Raw genomic sequence first — 20,895 nt, 5'->3', positions numbered from 1 at the left:
TGGAAGAATGGGGAATGAGCCAAACAGAATTAATGGATGTGTTCTAGAAGTTTCCTCCTTAGGCTGAATGAATTTTGATATAAAATGAATAAAGGATGTAAAATCCAAATTTCTCTACTTGTATTTATTAAAGGTAATGCTAACTGTCTCCCTATAAATGTAAAAGCAAAAGATAAGAAAATTAACATTCTCATATTTTCTTCTACAGCATTCCTACCCTCTGGTGGCTATTGTTATATTGTCATTTCCCATGATGCAAGTCGATAAGCAAGTGATTTAAGTTCTCTTTGCCATTACTTTCCCATAATTTCCAAATTTCTGAGTTAGTATTATCATTATTGCACAGTGTAGAAATTATTAAGGGAGGGAATGGGCATGTGAGCTCAGATTTTGTTGCTACAAGTTTTCCTCAAGGACATAGCTCCTGCTTCCCTTGGCATGACTGGACACACTCACCCTCTGCTTGATGAACTTGGGTGCAGTCTTGGCTTTGGAGACCCGGAAGCATTTCCACAGCACATGGCTAGGCTAATAGGGCATGAAGCTACAACTCCCTGATTATGTCCTGCAGAACTTGGAGCGTTTGGGGAAGAAGGAGCGTTCAACACTGGCTCTTGCTTGCTTTCCTGCTCAGTTCTTTGTTACCTGTGTCCATTGTTGAAGCTCCAAGGGGAGTGGCAAAGCTTTCCTCAGAAGTTCAGGTATGCGCATGCATGACAATTAAACAGATATGGAATTGTAAGCCTTTCAAGTTAGACAGACCTTAAAGTGCTTTATCTAAATTGACATATTGACGGACCTGATATTTTAATCATTTTTTTCTTCGCCCCCAAATGAGATGTCATTTGTACCTCATATTTTGTAATTTACTTGTCATGAATTTTTTTCAATCACATCTGGGAGACTTTTTTTTTATCGGACAGAAAAGGTAACATGTAGTGGAATTCTTCCCTAATTAATTGAATAATAAAGATGACAAGAAGCCAATCACTGGGCGAGGAGGAGGCAGGCCTTCCAGTCTGAGAGATGAAGAGGGAAAGCAGGAGGAGGGCATGTTTCCTTTTGACAGCGAGGGGAGCAAAGTGGACAAGATGTAGGCCAGGGACTGTTAGACCTGGTGGCGGAATCCACGCAAGATTTCTAACACAGAATAGTTGATAAACAAGATGATAGATTCCACGCCCATCGATTTTGTTTTCTGTTGATTCTAAGCTAAGGTTGTTTGGTGCTTTCCATTCCACAGAGACTCAGGTGGGCCAGAGAGAAAGAACATAACCAGGTCAGATTCTACCAGGCTTTGGAATAGAAAGATTGAACAAAGACTGAGCTCCAGGGATAAGGTAGCGAGCAGAGCATAGGCTGGCAAGAGTGTACCCACAGCTGCTGGCTGGGACCAAGACAGCTATCTCGAAGTTCTAAGAAAGGCATTGCCAGCACTGGTAGAAGAGGCCTTGACCAGGGGAAACATGCAACTGTCTCGATCTCGGGCTATGTTTCAGGCTGGGAGCAGACAGAGACCGCCGGCCGGTGCCTAACCAGCGATAGCATAGATTGTTTTTTTAATAATTACACACAACATAGTCTTTGTGCAAAGACTCACAATTATAGTTTTCTCCTTTGAAAATCTCTGATCTAGAGCCACAAACACCAAGCAAAAGTTTCCAAACATATCTAACTGGAAAAAACTTTCTGCAAAGATGAAAAGACGCTCTATGCTCTGCTCTTGAACCCTGAAAGACATGACTAGTTTGAATGAGAAGTTTAAATTTTATTTTGGCTTTTATCAATTAGTTTTAAAGTCGTGTAGCCAAAAATTCCGTGTGACCGCTTGCTAGTGTTGAGATAGTTCAAGTCTAGAAGAGATTATGCAAGATTACCTTTATGATCTTCGTCATATATTTCTCGGCTTAGATATAGGACAGCATAAAGCAGAGAAGAAATCTTTGATAACTTATATTATTATTGTTTCATGATTAATAAGATATTTTATGTATGCATGCCATTAAATAAAAAGAAGAGAAGACTGAATGAAAAGAAGTATTACACTCTGACACCTTCAAGACCGTGAACTCACACTAGATAGAGAGAAAGAGGGAGGTAAAGGAGGTATCTATCCTGTAACCTGATCAGGAAGTATAGACTACACAAGATACATAACATCCCTGAGCAACCGCTTGTCTAAGGTGTCTATTCGGCTGGCAAATCAACACTTGAAAAGGTACCAAGGTTCATTCGCTATCAGGGAAGTGTCCTAAAGGCAGGACATTGCTGGGTCTCCAAAGGTAAGCGAAAGGATAAATTAAACGTCGGCAGTGTGGCCAAAGGGCATGAACCTGGCACACTGAGGGTGAAAATGTAAATTGGTTGCGCACGTCCTATGAAAAGCAAGGCTCAGGATTCAATCCCAAGCATCCGAGAAGAAGTGTGGTACAAGAGCGTCTGAAAACAGTCTGATACTATCTACTGAAGTAGAATTAGGGTTGACTTTGAAGGAGCATTTCCAGTGTTGGGTATTAATGGGCCAAGACGGTTACACCTATGTACAGGGAGCACACAACAATGTCCACAGCATTATCATGCATAACGTCTAAGTCTAAAAGTACGAAGAATGTCAAGACTGGAATAATAAATTAACAAATTGTATATACTCATTAAGTGACATTTTATTCATATTCACATATGTGAATTGTCTAACATATAATAAAAGATGTTAAGACCACAAAAACAATATCGAGTAACTCTGTTCTGTGAGCCAAAATAAATGCTTTCTCCCTAAGCATTCAGGGTATTCTTTCTCAACAAGGAATTGACTAATAAAACTTCCCTCCAGGGGCTGGGGATTTAGCTCAGTGGTAGAGCGCTTACCTAGGAAGCGCAAGGCCCTGGGTTCGGTTCCCAGCTCCGGAAAAAAAAAAAAAAAAAAAAAAAAAAAACTTCCCTCCAGTGCTGTGGAAGGTCCCAGTTGGCTGCACCATTTCCTCCCCACAGTTTATGAACTACTACTCCTTGTCATCCATATTCCCAAGGTCATCACCGTCATCTTCCTCCTCCTCCGCCACCATCTCCTTCTCCTCCTCCTCCTCCTCCCCCTCCTCCTCCTCCTCTTCCTCCTCCTTTCCTCTTACTCCTTCTCCTCTTCTTCTCCTCCTCCTCTTCCTCCTCCTTTCCTCTTACTCCTTCTCCTCTTCTTCTCCTCCTCCTCCTCTTCCTTCTCTTCCTCCTCTTCCTCTTCTTCCTTTTCTTCTTCTCCTCTTCCTCATTTTCCTACAGCCTATGATTCTCAAGGAGGTCTCATTCATGAGTCTATAGGGCATGCTTAGGCCACATGTGAACACGAATGCTGGCTCAGAATAGGGCCCATACTTAACATATGGGTGTGTGCATTATTTTTAATGTACATGTTCTTCAGAGTGTGTTATCTTTTAATGTATATGTTCTTGAGAGTTTTAGGTACAGAAAAAGAAAACTGAAAAAGTGGTAGAACTCTTTTGCCAACATGAGAACATAAGATAAGGCGCCTGGCCACCATCAACTCCCACAGGCAGGCTCTATGTGCAATGCAGGAACTTGGCACATACCTGGCACATCTGTTTTGTAAGTTAAATTATGCCATTTAGAAGATTTGGAATAAAACACACACTTTTTCTTTTTAAAATCATTTAAGATACTATGGCAAATTTGTGTGAAGAAACCAAAACAAAACAGCATCAGAGGCAGGAGCGAAACTTTTCTAATGATCTACAAAGTTTGGCTTGCAGCCTTCTGTGAGAGATTTTCAGTGAAGACCGTGGGTCAAAGAGAATGAACTGAAGCCAATGACTAGTTCAGCAAAAACTCGAAGCCATTTTCCTTTGAATGTTTTAAAATAGAAAAAATATTTTTCCCATTTTAAAATATCCAAAGAGAGCTTTGACACTAGATTCCTTTGAGACAGCATTAGGGTGAGAACAATTTAGAAAATAATTACTTGGCAAAGAAGTTCTGAAGACAGGTTGACTTATGAAGGCAGGATGACTTATGAAGAGGTTGAAAGAATAAAAATGCAACAATGCTTTAAAAACTGTGGTACTGATCTTCAAAAATTAATTATAATAGTCCCTTGGAATCCTAAGGAAAAACCATAAAGAGATAAAACAGTACAATTAATATATGATAAAACTGGCTTCACAGAATATTCTACAGGAGTACAAAGCACTATTTAATGTATAATTTGAGGGCAATTCACTGACAGTTTTCAGAAAAATGAGAAATAATCATACCTTTTACAATATGTAAAAATAAGTTCCAGAAACACCCTCGGCTGCCTCTCCCACCCCATCGATGCCCTGGTCCTGGGTCTGCCTCCCACACCCTCCACACAGGTCCCTGAAGTATCTTGATCTCTCCAGCCCTAAGCATAGAATCCAGATTAGTGCTAGACAATGCTTTACCACAGAATGTCATCTCTGCCTCTCAACACATTCTTTAAGGTTCCTTCCTAATTTCCTTTATCAAACTTAGATGCATTTTTAAATTATCTTCCTCTAACACACATGGGCAACTGTTGGATGGCAGTCACAGCATTATACTGTAATCATTTACCCCCCTAAATGGATGAATGATTGACTTTTCCGTTTTGCTTTTCTTTTCCACCCCAGTACCTAGGCCATGATTGGCTACAAAGTTAATATTCAAAAGGGCTTTGATGAATAAATGGCATGTCAGCCCACAGGATAACATCTACACTTAAGAATTCTAGGCAAAATATACAATTTTGTGAGGAATAGGTTGACAAAAATAGATTTAAAAAGTATGTGTATAATTCATTTATAGCTATAAAAGAAGTAAGGCTTTACAGTCTTAGAAATAAAGCTATTAAAATACATTTTCACATCAGGGCACTAAGACATCATTTTCCACTTTTATGATTTTTCCAATATGCGTGGCTCTACTATAACTAAAGAGAATAATAGGATGTACCTCTCTCTGCTGTGAGCTCCAACTGAAGGACCATACAATATATGATTGCCCCACAGTATATGAGCACCTTGCAGTACATGGGCGCTCAATAGTACATGGGTAACATGCAGTACATGGGCATTGATTTCTGGATATCTCAAATATCCAGTGAGGTTAAGGGTATTAAATTATTTGAGAGAAGCTTAGGAAAAGAAGTTAGTGAGGCTACACATAGGGTTCTAATTAAAATTTTCGGGTTGGCCTCACAATGGTAGAAAAGAAAAGTTATACACTCAGCACAAACTACTCTTTCAGCATTGAATTTGGAGGTTACTGACATGAAATATTAACCTAAATAAACCTCTCAGTTTCTTGCAGTCAATGTATGTTTCTCTTTCTGTCTTTCTTTCTGACTCTCTGTCTTTCTCTCTCTGTCTCTCTGTCTCTGTCTGTCTGTCTGTCTCTGTCTGTCTCTGTTCTCTCTCTCTCTCTCTCTCTCTCTCTCTCTCTCTCTCTCTGTGTGTGTGTGTGTGTGTGTGTGTGTGTGTTTCTGTTTGTCTCTCCTTTCCTACTTTTTTACCTTTTGTGGGGTCTTGCTACCTAGCTAAAATTGGCCTCAAACACATGACAATCTTCCTTAGACAACATTCCATGTTCAAGCCTGTGCTATTTCATCTGGCAATCCTATTTTCATGATGAGTATTGATTGATTGCTACAGGTACTCAGTAAATTATACATCATATGAAATATTCCATACTTTACCATTAAATAAGCATGAGTGAGATGATTTTGTCCAACTGTGGATGAATCTGTCATTGGCCAGGTATAAATCTGATATTTGATATGTTGACTGTACTTTTATTTAAGTTTTTGCTTAAAAATTATGTTACTATTACATATACATCACTATACTCCTCCCTTTGCCTTCTCCAACTCCTCCCATGATCCTCCACTCTCTCTCAAATTATTGACTTTGTTAATTGTTATATAAACACAAGTTTTGAGTCTATGCAGACGTGTGTGTGTGTGTGTGTGTGTGTGTGTGTGTGTGTGTGTGTGAACAAACTACTGAATTCATTTAGTGTTTCTGGATTGTTTACATGTTCAGTACTGACCACTGATACTATATAGCTTATCAGGGTTCACCCCTGGAGAAAACTGATTCTCCCTTCCTTTGCAGGCACTAATTGCCTGTAGCTCTTTATCTGTGTGTGGCGCTCTGTGAGATTTTCCCCATCATGTCAATTGGTGGCATAACGTTAATTGTATTATGAGCATTGGTGTTATCTTCTGTCTTTGTGTTTATTAGGTTATTACCACATCTGAGGGAAGGTCTCGTGTTGCCACATGGCAAACACAAGCCCTGCATGAAGGTCTGCAGATAGATTCTAAGTTGTCTGTAGCCATCTGTGGCTACTTTGGGGGGGGGCGGTTCTTCCTTCCACCCTTCTCTACCCTTTTTCTTCTACCCGTTCAACTTCCTCATACTAGATAATAAATGAAAAATGTTAGAGCGGAAAGAAAAAAGATCCCTGAATAAAGTCAGGAGTCAGGAAGAAGACAGTTATTAAACTACTTCCTGCTAATTGGGGATAGCGAGTTCTTCGAGGCAAATTTGATCTTTGCTATCAGGTTACCTAATTTCTTATTTTTATTTCTTCTTTCTGCATGACTGCCTAACAAACTGTGAGCAACACCAACCAAACATTAACCAACAACCCAGCAACAATCCACAACTACCCACCCCTCCTGTCAGGTATCTAGCATTTCTATATCATGAAAATTTCCCAGAATTCCAAGTGTTACCCAATTGGAGAAACTACCGGCAGCTGGCAAAATCACACTCTTGTTCTAGCAGGAGGCAAATCATAGCTGCTGTAAAGCAGTGCCATGTCCCCACACCGAGGGATAAAAAAGCATTCTTATAATATTGCTGAGTTTTTTCAAAGAATCCAAAACTTTAAAATAATCATTACAGTCATCCATTCATGGAATGTTGAAATTCTATGTACTGATGACTGGATGGATAAAGACTGGTGCTTAAACTACAGCTTAGGAAAATAGAGACAGCTATGGCTGTCTGAGTTGGATACACTGGTGAAAGGACAAGGCCTCCACAACTCTTTAGACAATGCTGGTCCTCCTGGGGAAAAGGCATATATGGCTTTTCCTGGGATAAGGAATCTATGGGTATAAAACTGGAGAGAGATTATCTAAAATCTCCTCACTAGATCCAGATGGAGGGATCTGGAAGCCCACAGAGACATGTGAGTAGGGAACGTATAATATCAGATTCCTGAGGGCAGAAAATGGATCTCACTTGGCCATTCAATCAAGGAAACTTCAGAGAGAAAGTGTTCCATTAGGAAACCATTCTCGAGGGTCTCTGGGGCATTGTTTGAGAAAACCAATCAGCTTTTCCTTACTATAGAGCTCAAATAACCACAAAGTACAAGTGCATTCTGCCCTGGAGAGTTACCTCAGCCTCTCTTATCTGCTGTCCTGTGGTATCTGCACATGGAAATAATGCAAAAGTCAAATGGGGAAGCCAGCAAGACCAGACTTCCTGCTGGGAGAAGCAGCTCCCAAATGGAAGATGCAAGAAGGGATTACACTAAACCGATTCTCTCCTCTCAAAGCTCATGAGAAACTAGATGCCATGAGTCTGGGTGGAGACTGTTCTTCCAAAGCCAATGTTACGTCATTTCCTGAGACCAAGGAGAAAGTTATCAGTATGTAAGAGAGATTAACATGAGCAAGGGTGGCCATCAGAATATAGTTATTTTTTTTAAAGGTGTCTGTTTTGACTATAGTTCACACAATAAGGTTGTTTAATATTTCAGCTCCATAGGGAGAATTTGTCTTAGCACCCCAGTAAATATGAAGAAAGTTAGACAGCTAAACTTGCTCACTTTTAGGGTTGTTTCTAATGTGATTTAAACCCTGTTGAACCTTTGCTAATCCCACAATTTTCCTTTTCCTTTGGATGAGAAAACTCAGATCGCTACACATAAATTAAAGAAGGAAACTTGCAAACACAGTGTCGCCCCCTCATTTCACAAATAAGGAAAAAGATGACACAGTTTAAAAGTGTCGCCCTCAACTCCACGGCTGACTAACAGCAACTCAACTTCTGACACTCCGCATTTCCTTTTTGGATCAACTCCAACATTTGCATCCCTGCTGGAAAGACACCCCCAGTCTGAAAGGAGTATGAAAATAGCAAAGAAGTGGGTAGGGTTTTTTTTTTAACAATGTTAATCAGAAGTTATAGTCTTCTCTATATGAATGTCACAGAGGTTCCCACAAAGCAAGTTTGGAGGGAGTGTAGGAAGCTAATTACCTCTTCTAGCATCCCTTAGTCATAGCCCTTGTAACCTGAGGCAGTTTGAAATACAACTGTTATTTAGTAGCGTGGATTCAGAAGACTTTAGATGCATGCTAGAAGGTCAGCTCGGTTAAGGTCTTCTCTTCTTACAAAGTCTAACAGCACTTAGAGTTTGCTCTCATGTTCACTTAAATGGAACTAAGATCATAGAGACAGAACATTTCAATTGAATTGATAATTACTAACGTCTGTTTGAAATTAACATGGAAATACAAACTTATGTGTTAAAGGGGATTTCTAGGGTGAAACTGAGTAGTCTTCCAAAAAAGAAAGTAAGGCTCATAGTCTCAATATATATCCTCCAGTAATCCTTAGCAGTGCATTTAAATGGTTTCCGTGGGTAAAGCATGTGTCAACAAAGAATTCTGGGGAAATGCCTATCTGTTAACCTGGCAGTGTGATGTCACATTTTCTCAGTATCTTTTAATGAGATGGTGCAACACTGTGCATATAAAACTTTGACTAAAATAGGTTGGGGAGAGGAGAGTGAATGCCTCACCCAAGCAGGGCAGTAAGACACTCAGAATCAGAAAGTGAAGCAGGTAGAGGCTGAAGAAATGTTCCCTTTGCTTTGAAGCTTTGTGAACTGCAGCATCATATTTGATGCTTTGGATCTTACATTGTAGGAGGACCATAACCAGTAACTACAGTCTGTGCATAAAGAGCCGTAGAGCATTTCTAGCAACAAGTACCAAATAGTCAATAAATAGCAACCTGTGCCTGTTGTATACAGTGCTGATAGCATAACAAAGCATGCTCATAGGTCCGCCTCCCACTGTCTGACATCCACTGAGGAAGCTATTTCTTGTATTAGTTGACCAACGCTGCTATAACAAAATACTACCATAGACTAGATAATATAAGCAATATGTATATTTTGGTAACTAGTTTAGGGAAATGGAAATCTGAGGTCAAGCTTTTAATGAGGTCATATTTTTTACTTACAAAGAGTGTCCCTCTAGCTCTATGTTTCTTGGCCTTCTCTTTATGGATGTACATAGAGAGATTGCTGGTAGTCCATACAAATAAGGAAATAGCTATGACTAAGGAATTCTAGAAGAGGTAACTAGCTTCCTACACTCCCTCCAAGATGTCTATCCCACAGTGAGGACCCTTCCTCTTGGCTCTTCCTAAACCTGATTGCTTCCCAAATGTTTCACCATTCAACCAGGAGTAGTGGTTTGACTGTGATGGCCCAATAGTCTTATATAGTTGCATGATTGGTCATCAGCCATTTGAAGGAATAAGATTAGTGACCAGTTGGAACAGATGTGCAATTGGAAATGAGGTTTGGCATTTCAAAAGCCCATGCAATTGCAGTTGGGTCACTCTCCCTCCTGCTTGTGGATCAGAGGTAAGCTTTCAAGGCAACTTTGATTAGGTGTCTCTTCACAGCAATAAAAAACATCAAAGACACATATTGGTACCCAGCCATTGCTGTGACAGTCCTGTCAATGACCATACTGGTTTTAAGAGGAATATGGAAGTGTGTGGATTTGAACTGCAAAGTGGTTGGATGCTGTAAGTGGGGATTAACAGGCCATCCTACAAAGAACTTGGAAGTCAATAATCCTGAGAATGATGTGGATTATGGAAGACCCAGCTCAAAAGGCTTTACTGGGAAACAATAGTAGCAGTTGGGCTACTAACCATTGTTTTCCTATTTTGGCAAAGATTATGTCTGTTTTTTCTCTTGCCCCAAGAATATGTCTGCAATTAAATTGAGGAGTTTTGAATGAATTTCATTGGCAGTGATGAATGCTAGGAAGATCTACAATGAAAAAGAATAAGATAAAAAGAAATATAAAGAAACCCTGGTGCACGGAAGATCCAGGAAAGGGCGGCGCAGATCTTCCTGGTTGCTGCCTCCGAGGAGAGCTCATAAGCAACGCCCCACGAGCAAACTTGAGCCTCGGGACCACAGGTAAGACCAACTTTCCTGCTGCAAGCGACCTGACTGGTGAACTCAAGACACAGGCCCACAGGAACAGCTAAAGACCTGTAGATAGGAAAAACTACACGCCATAAAGCAGAACACTTCGTTCCTATAACTGGCTGAAAGAAAGCAGGAAAACAGGTCTACAGCACCCATGACACACAGCCTTATAGGACAGTCTAGCCACTGTCAGAAATAGCAGAAAAAAGTAACACTAGAGATAATCTGATGGCGAGAGGCAAGCGCAGGAACCCAAGCAATGGAAACCAAGACTACATGGCATCATCGGAGCCCAATTCTCCCACCAAAGCAAACACTGAATATCCAAACACACCAGGAAAGCAAGATCTAGTTTCAAAATCATATTTGATCATGATGCTGGAAGACTTCAAGAAAGACATGAAGAACTCCCTTAGAGAAACATGGGAAAACATAAATAAACAAGTAGAAGCCTACAGAGAGGAATCACAAAAATCCCTGAAAGAATTCAAGGAAAACACAATCAAACAGTTGAAGGAATTAAAAATGGAAATAGAAGCAATCAAGAAAGAACACATGGAAACAACCCTGGATATAGAAAACCAAAGGAAGACACAAGGAGCCGTAGATACAAGATTCACCAACAGAATACAAGATATGGAAGAGAGAATCTAAGGAGCAGAAGAACAGTAAAAGATAATGTAAAGCAGAAAAAGCTACTGGTGCAAAACATACAGGAAATCCAGGACTCAATGAGAAGATCAAATCTAAGGATAATAGGTATAGAAGAGAGTGAAGACTCCCAGCTCAAAGGACCAGTAAATATCTTCAACAAAATCATAGAAGAAAACTTCCCTAACCTAAAGAAAGAGATACCGATAAGCATACAAGAAGCCTACAGGACTCCAAATAGATTGGACCAGAAAAGAAACTCCTCCCATCACATAAGAGTCAAAACACCAAATGCACAAAATAAAGAATATTAAAAGGAGTAAGGGAAAAAGGTCAAGTAACATATAAAGGTAGACCTATCAGAATCACACCAGACTTTTCGCCAGAGACTATGGAAGCCAGAAGATCCTGGACAGATGTCATACAGACCCTAAGAGAACACAAATGCCAGCCCAGGTTACTGTATCCTGCAAAACTCTCAATTAACATAGATGGAGAAACCAAGATAGTCCATGACAAAACCAAATTTACACAATATCTTTCTACAAATCCAGCGCTACAAAGGATAATAAATGGTAAAGCCCAACATAAGGAGGCAAGATACACCCTAGAAGAAGCAAGACACTAATTGTCTTCGCAACAAAACAAAGAGAAGAAAAGCACACAAACATAACCTCACATCCAAATATGAATATAACAGGAAGCAATAATCACTATTCCTTGATATCGCGCAACATCAATGGCCTCAACTCCCCAATAAAAAGACATAGATTAACAAACTGGATACTCAATGAGGACCCTGCATTCTGCTGCCTACAGGAAACACACCTCAGAGACAAAGACAGACACTACCTCAGAGTGAAAGGCTGGAAAACAACTTTTGAAGCAAATGGTCGGAAGAAGCAAGCTGGAGTAGCCATTCTAATATCAAATAAAATCAATTTTCAACTAAAACTCATCAAAAAAGATAAGGAAGGACACTTCATATTCATCAAAGGAAATATCCACCACGATGAACTCTCAATCCTAAATATCTATGCCCCAAATATAAGGGCACCTACATACGTAAAAGAAACCTTACTAAAGCTCAAAACACACATTGCACCTCACACAATAATAGTAGGAGATTTCAACACCCCACTCTCATCAATGGACAGATCATGGAAACAGAAATTAAACAGAGATGTAGACAGACTAGAAGAAGTCATGAACCAAATGGACTTAACAGATATTTATAGAACATTCTATCCTAAAGCAAAAAGATATACCTTCTTCTCAGCTCCTCATGGTACTTTCTCCAAAATTGACCATATAATTGGTCAAAAAACAGGCCTCAACAGGTACAGAAAGATAGAAATAATCCCATGCGTGCTATCGGACCACCACAGCCTAAAGCTGGTCTTTAATACCAATAAGGGAAGAACGCCCACATATACGTGGAAGTTGAACAATGCTCTATTCAATGATAACCTGGTCAAGGAAGAAATAAAGAAAGAAATTAAAGACTTTTTAGAATTTAATGAAAATAAAGGTCCGACATACCCAAACTTATGGGACACAATGAAAGCTGTGCTAAGAGGAAAACTCATAGCTCTGAGTGCCTGCAGAAAGAAACAGGAGAGAGCATATGTCAGCAAGTACACACAGGAGGAGTAGAAGGCAGGAAATAATCAAACTCAGAGCTGAAATCAACCAAGTAGAAACAAAAAGGACCATAGAAAGAATCAACAGAACCAAAAGTTGGTTCTTTGAGAAAATCAACAAGATAGATAAACCCTTAGCCAGACTAACGAGAGGACACAGAGAGTGTGTCCAAATTAACAAAATCAGAAATGAAAAGGGAGACATAACTACAGAATCAGAGGAAATTCAAAAAATCATCAGATCTTACAATAAAAGCCTATATTCAACAAAACTTGAAAATCTGCAGGAAATGGACAATTTCCTAGATAGATACCAGATACCGAAGTTAAATCAGGAACAGATAAACCAGTTAAACAACCCCATAACTCCTAAGGAAATAGAAGCAGTCATTAAAGGTCTCCCAACCAAAAAGAGCCCAGGTCCAGACGGGTTTAGTGCAGAATTCTATCAGACCTTCATAGAAGACCTCATACCAATATTATCCAAACTATTCCACAAAATTGAAACAGATGGAGCACTACCGAATTCCTTCTATGAAGCCACAATTACTCTTATACCTAAACCACACAAAGACCCAACAAAGAAAGAGAACTTCAGACCAATTTCCCTTATGAATATCGATACAAAAATACTCAATAAAATTCTGGCAAACAGAATCCAAGAGCACATCAAGACAATCATCCACCATGTTCAAGTAGGCTTCATCCCAGGCATGCAGGTATGGTTTAATATACAGAAAACCATCAACATGATCCATTATATAAACAAACTGAAAGAACAAAACCACATGATCGTTTCATTAGATGCTGAGAAAGCATTTGACAAAATTCAACACCCCTTCATGATAAAAGTCCTGGAAAAAATAGGAATTCAAGGCCCATACCTAAACATAGTAATAGCCATATACAGTAAACCAGTTGCTAACATTAAACTAAATGGAGAGAAACTTGAAGCAATCCCACTAAAATCAGGGACTAGACAAGGCTGCCCACTCTCTCCCTACTTATTCAATATAGTTCGTGAAGTCCTAGCCAGAGCAATCAGACAGCAAAAGGAGATCAAGGGGATACAGATTGGTAAAGAAGAAGTCAAAATATCACTGTTTGCAGATGATATGACAGTTTATTTAAGTGATCCCAAAAGTTCCACCAGAGAACTACTAAAGCTGATAGACAACTTCAGCAAAGTGACTGGGTATAAAATTAACTCAAATAAATCAGTAGCCTTCCTCTATACAAAAGAGAAACAAGCCGAGAAAGAAATTATGGAAACGACACCCTTCATAATAGACCCAAATAATATAAAGTACCTCGGTGTGACTTTAACCAAGCAAGTAAAAGATCTGTACAATAAGAACTTCAAGACTCTGAAGAAAGAAATTGAAGAAGACCTCAGAAGATGGAAAGATCTCCCATGCTCATGGATTGGCAGGATTAATATAGTAAAAATGGCCATTTTACCAAAAGCGATCTACAGATTCAATGCAATCCCCATCAAAATACCAATCCAATTCTTCAAAGAGTTAGACAGAACAATTTGCAAATTCATCTGGAATAACAAAAAACCCAGGATAGCTAAAACTATCCTCAACAATAAAAGGACTTCAGGGGGAATCACTATCCCTGAGCTCAAGCAGTATTACAGAGCAATAGTGATAAAAACTGCATGGTATTGGTACAGAGACAGACAGATAGACCAATGGAACAGAATTGAAGACCCAGAAATGAACCCACACACCTATGGGCACTTGATTTTTGACAAAGGAGCCAAAACCATCCAATGGAAAAAAGATAGCATTTTCACCAATGGTGCTGGTTCAATTGGAGGTCAACATGTAGAAGAATGCAGATCGATCCATGCTTATCACCCTGTACAAAGCTTAAGTCCAAGTGGATCAAGGACCTCCACATCAAACCAGATACACTCAAACTAATAGAAGAAAAACTAGGGCAGCATCTCGAACACATGGGCACTGGAAAAAATTTCCTGAACAAAACACCAATGGCTTATGCTCTAAGATCAAGAATCGACAAATGGGATCTCATAAAACTGCAAAGCTTCTGTAAGGTGAAGGACACTGTGGTTAGGACAAAATGACAACCAACAGATTGGGAAATGATTTTTACCAATCCTACAACAGATAGAAGCCTTATATCCAAAATATACAAAGAACTCAAGAAGTTAGACCGCAGGGAGACAAATAACCTTATTAAAAATGGGGTTCAGAGCTAAACAAAGAATCCACAGCGGAGGAATGCCGAATGGCTGAGAAACACCTAAAGAAATGTTCAACATCTTTAGTCATAAGGGAAATGCAAATCAAAACTACCCGGAGATTTCACCTCACACCAGTGAGAATGGCTAAGATCAAAAACTCAGGGGTTGGCGATTCAGGTGACTGCAAATGCTGGCGAGGATGTGGAGAAAGAGGAACACACGTCCATTGTTGGTGGGATTGCAGACTGGTAACAACCATTCTGGAAATCAGTCTGGAGGTTCCTCAGAAAATTGGACATTGAACTGCCTAAGGATCCAGCTATACCTCTCTTGGGCATATACCCACAAGATGCCCCAACATATAAAAAAGACACGTGGTCCACTATGTTCATAGCAGCCTTATTTATAATAGCCAGAAGCTGGAAAGAACCAAGATGCCCTTCAACAGAGGAATGGATACAGAAAATGTGGTACATCTGCACAATGGAATATTACTCAGCTATCAAAAACAATGACTTTATGAAATTCGTAGGCAAATGTTTGGAACTGGAAAATATCATCCTGAGTGAGCTAACCCAATCACAGAAAGACATACATGGTATGCACTCATTGATAAGTGGCTATTAGCCCAAATGCTTGAATTACCCTAGATGCCTAGAACAAATGAAACTCAAGACGGATGATCAAAATGTGAATGCTTCACTCCTTTTTTAAAAGGGGAACAAGAATACCCTTGGCAGGGAAGAGAAAGGCAAAGATTAAAACAGAGACTGAAGGAACACCCATTCAGAGCCTGCCCCACATGTGGCCCATACATATACAGCCACCCAATTAGACAAGTGGATGAAGCAAAGAAGTGCAGACAGACAGGAGCTGGATGTAGATCTCTCCTGAGAGACACAGCCAGAATACAGCAAATAGAGAGGCGAATGCCAGCAGCAAACCACTGAACTGAGAATAGGACCCCGTTGAAGGAATCAGAGAAAGAACTGGAAGAGCTTGAAGGGGTTCGAGACCCCATATGAACAACAATGCCAAGCAACCAGAGCTTCCAGGGACTAAGCCACTACCTAAAGACTATACATGGACTGACCCTGGACTCTGACCTCATAGGTAGCAATGAATATCCTAGTAAGAGCACCAGTGGAAGGGGAAGCCCTTGGTCCTGCTAAGACTGAACCCCCAGTGAACTAGACTGTTGGGGGGAGGGCGGCAATGGGGGAGGATGGAGAGGGGAACACCCATAAAGAAGGGGAGGGCGAGGGACTAGGGGGATGTTGGCCTGGAAACTGGGAAAGGGAATAACACTCGAAATGTAAATAAGAAATACTCAAGTTAATAAAAAAAGAAATATAAAGTGTACAGTTTTAGGGAAAAAGAAAAGCATGAAAATTTAATAATGAAGACAATGTGCTAAAAGGGATAATGGGAAATGGAATAAAGGGAGCTGTGCTCTCAGTGAAAGCTATAAGCCAGCTAAGCCTACAACTTGTCTAGCAACGGTCTAAAGCTGTTCCTAAAGACCAAGGGCAAATCAAAGCCTATGCCTGATTTCATCCCAAACAAGCAGTGGAACTGAACAACACTGGCCAGGAGATGCTGTCTGAAGAGACATGAAACATGCAAAAGTAAAGGGTTTGTGGAATGTTCTTCCACACTTACAGAAAGCTTCTTAAGGTCATGCTTGATGCTGTGGCAACTCTGATTGGAGACTGGAAGAGGTCATTGTGTAAAGCTGTGAAAGTAAAACCTAGTCTATATAGTAGACCCCAAGATGTTGGAGATGACAGAGCCATGAGATATATGTCAAGCAGAGATAAAGATAGGGGGAGTGGAACCAGGAGAGAGGAGGGAAGGGAGGGAGGGAGAGGGAGAGGCAGAGGCAGAGGCAGAGGCAGAGGGAGGTGTTGCATTCAACAAAGGTAGAAAGACAGGAAGATCTGAAGAGTCATCTAAGTCCTTGATAGCATCAGATGTAGAGCTACATGATTTGGATATTGTTTTGCCAAGTTTTTATCTTGCTTTGGACCTAGATTTTCTTGCTATGTTCCTATTTATGTATTTTGGAATGATGATATATATTCTATACTGTTGTGATTAGAAATACATAATTTCCTTTTTGTTTTACGGGTATTTACAATTAATAGATTTCCTTGAGTCTTAGAAAAGACTTCAGACCTTAGACATTTAAACGATTTAGTGTTCTCTATACATATTTTAGCCCTCTGTAAAATGGGATGTTGATGAAAATCTTTACATTCTCTAGGCTGCTGCTTTGTCCTATTGAAGGTGTCATTTGCCTTACAAAGGCATTTCAGTTTTACAGGTTCCATTTATTGTCAGTCTTAGCACCTGGTCTATCAGTGCTCTGTTCATGAAGATTTCTCCTGTGCCAGTGCATTCAAGCCTATTCTACTAGGCTATTCAATGCTATTTCTGGTTTTTTTGTTGAGGTTTTTGATCCATTTTGATGAGTTTTGTGCAGGATGGGAGATATGGATCTATGTGTATTCTTCCGCATACTGACATTCAGTTACATCAGCACCATTTGTTGAGGATATTTTCTTTTTTCTATTGTATTTTTCAGCCTTCTTTATCAAAAACCAGGCTGTAGGCTTGGAATTATTTCAAAATCTACTTTAGGGTTTTATAATACTTCAGTCTCCTTTCTAACCCACTGACCAGAGGTAGAAGAAAAAAGGTTAATAGAAAAATGACGTTATGGACCTGTTTCGAAGTAGTTCCTTGGGGCAATTGCTCTCTTGGGTGTCAGGGTATTACCAGTCGAGGTCAATAGCAAATACCAATCAGTAGCAGTAGCATGACCCAGTCAAATCTGCACAAGTCAGCAAAGTGGCCAGCATCAGCCACTTTGATACCATACCATGAGAAATTCTTTTGCATGCTTCTCTGTATGAAGTGAAGACTAACAAAAAGCAGAGAAGACCAGCAAAACACTGCATGGCATAGTAATGCAAGCATGTCCTCTCACTGTTTGTAGAGTTCTATTTATATTCTTTCTAAACATCATGTGCCCTCTCGAATGTCTGTGTTCAGCAAAACATCACATGCTCTCTTTCCAGACAGCTTCTAGAAAATCATTGTGACACAAGTGAATTGTTAAAGAAACCAGAAATTTCCACCGGGTTTCAATAGGTGTGTGGATTTACTTGTGTGTCTTCGATTCAATCCCATTGATCAAAGTGTCCACTTTTATGCCAGTACCATGTGACTTTTATTACTATTGCTCTGCAGTACAGCTCGAACTCAGAGACAGTGATTCCTCTGGATTTTCTTTTATTGGATGGTATTGTTTTTAGCTGTCTTGGGTTTTTGATTTTCCATATGAACTTAAGTATAATGAAGATGACACTGGTAAAGACTCCTAGTTATGAGAACACAGACCTTGAACAAGCCATCCTCTGTAACCAGGCAAAGACTCAAGTAGAAGGATTGAATTACCAACCGAGCCACAAAAACACCAACCTACACTTTGTCCTGTCTACAGGATATGTTGGTGCTGGAGTCTAGCATAATAGTCATAAAGAGATTAGAAAGACTTCACTCAGAAAGTGATCAGAGCAGATCCAGAGTCCCACAGCCAAATATCAGGAGTAAGGCTGTAGAGGAGGAGAAAAAGAAGAAGGATGAGAAAGAGGAGGTGAAAGAGGGAGAGGAGAAGGAGGAGGAGGAGGAGCAGGAGGAAGAAGGTTTGGAAGAGCCAGAGGAGTCAATGACACCATAAGAACATGGCCCACAGAATCGACTGGGAATCAAGTGGGATCGCAGAGATGTGGGAGCCTGAATGGCCCTGACCTAGGTCCCCTGCATAGATTGTATGTTTATGTAGCTAGATATTCTTACAGGGTCCCTAACAGTGGAAATGGGGCCCTCTGTGACTCTTTTGCCTGCCTTTGGGACAACGTTTTTCCTATCGGGTTGTCCCATGCAGCCTTGTAGTGAGAATATGTGCCTGGTCTTATTGAAGTTTGTTATACTGTATTTGGTTGATGACCCTGGAAGATCTGCTCTTTCCTGAGGGGAAGTGAAGTGGGTGGATCTGGGGAAATGAGCAAGTTGGGCAGAGAAACCTGGAGGGAGGGGGAAATGTAATTGGGATGTAATACATGAGAAAAGAATAAATAAAAAGGGGGAAAATAATTTTGTGACTGAAATTGTATGGAAACTTTTGAAGTTGGACTACATGTGGTTTCCATTATGACACAACCACCATAATATGGAAGGTGGGAAGTTGGATGTATTGGTTTGAACGAGAATACACCCCATAGCCTCATATATTTAAATATTAGGTCCGTAGTTGTTGGAATTATTTGGGAAGAATGAGGAGATGTGGTCTAGACACAGGTTTTGAGGATTCAAAAGCCCATGTATTTTTAGTTGGTTCTCTCTTCCTCCTGCTCGTAGACTAGATGCAATCTCTAGCATCATGCCTGTCTTCTTGCTGCCGTACTCCTCACCATGACTATTATTAACTCACCCTCAGAAACTCCAAGTACCAATAAGCTCTTTTTTTCCTGTAAGTTGCCTTGGTCATAGTGTTCCTTTTTATCAATAGGAAAATAACTAAGACACATCCCATGTAATTCTGAATTTTCATCAGGTATTAATGCAAAGGCGGAGCACGTTCTATTTGAAAATGCACAGAACCAGGTAAATGATGAACAAAAAGAACATGAGTAGTGGATGTAGAAGGAAATCTGGACTCAAGTTATTTTTTTAGACTACCCTACTGTAAAAAAGCCAGTTTTCATAGCTTCTACTGCTTAAGAGTTTCACCAATTCTCAGTAGGGAATTGAAGGCTATCATGAGCTAAGTAGTATAGACTTTCACTTGTTATTTATTATAGCTTGGATCTAGAATATGACTCAAAGATTCATGTGGTGATACTTTTGTTCCTAATGCAACAGTGTCCAGAGGTGAGCACATCATGAGGATTCTGAAAGGAGCGATACTGGCATTATATTCCGAGAACAACCTATGGCTGTCTACTTGGACTTGAGGCCCATGCAATAAGAGGGAGTTCCTGGTACTGTAACAGCCACCTACCTGGGGCAGGCCATACATCACAGAGGAGAACCTACTATTGCCAGCTCCTAAAACCTGTATAACTTGTAGCTGCATTTTGAATATGTATCCTTATACTGCTCTTACAACTCATCAACAAAGCATCTTTTTACAGCAGAGGCAGTGTAGAAAGGCACAAATGCAGAGAACACCTGACAGGGGGCTGCCTATCACCAACTGGTACATCTATAATCCGGCCCTACAACTAGGGCTTAGAGAAAGCCGTCAAAGAGGAGGCAGAAAGATAGTAGTCTCAAAATTCTCTGAGCTTCAAAAGAAGATTTGCACTTTCTCAGAAAAAAAAAAAGGAAAGGGGGAGAAATGTTCACAAGGTAGATTTTGTGGTTAAGGGTTTTCTGTGAAGGAGGAGGAAAGGGAAGTACCTCACGTGATGAATGGGAGCCTTGTTGTGAAATTTCCTCTCTCACTGGAAGGAAATAATCTTTCTTTAGCTCATATATGTACTGTTTGCAGTTTGCGTCTGAAACAGGTCAAACCAATATAAACTTAGTAAGTAATTATTTCACTAAGATAATGATGTAGTGAGTGGAGTAGTAAGGAGTCTAGGCATCCTTTGTGGCTGAAATTTGATTGGTCTGGCTTTATCCTGGCTTGTTTTCAGGGTACTGAGAAAGGTTTTCTTATTCTTCTAGTGCTAGTGACACGGTTAGGCGCCAGGAATAACCAGAGCCTTTACTTAACTCTCATCACACGGAATTGATGATTGCAGAAAACTGTTTCAATTAGTTTTGTTGTTGAGGTTGTTGATAATAGCCCAGATACAAACCCAGAAGCTCTCAACAAAGACTGGAAAACTCAGTACCTCAAAGCTTGTTTAAAAAAAAAATCTGTCTAATCATTACCTGGTCATTAAGCTACAACTTCAGTGGCCATGCCCAACAAAAATACAATATTTTTATTTTAATTTTTTTCTCAATTAGTTTTCATTGTGGCATTTTTGTTTGTGACATATTACAGATTTTAATGAGCTATTTCCAGAGTCACTAAGGAAAATCAAGACCATCAGAGTAATT

This window comes from Rattus norvegicus, chromosome 8 (assembly GCF_021556685.1).
Source record: "Rattus norvegicus strain SHRSP/BbbUtx chromosome 8, alternate assembly SHRSP_T2T, whole genome shotgun sequence".
NCBI lineage: Eukaryota > Metazoa > Chordata > Mammalia > Rodentia > Muridae > Rattus > Rattus norvegicus.
This window is presented reverse-complemented; position numbering follows the sequence as displayed.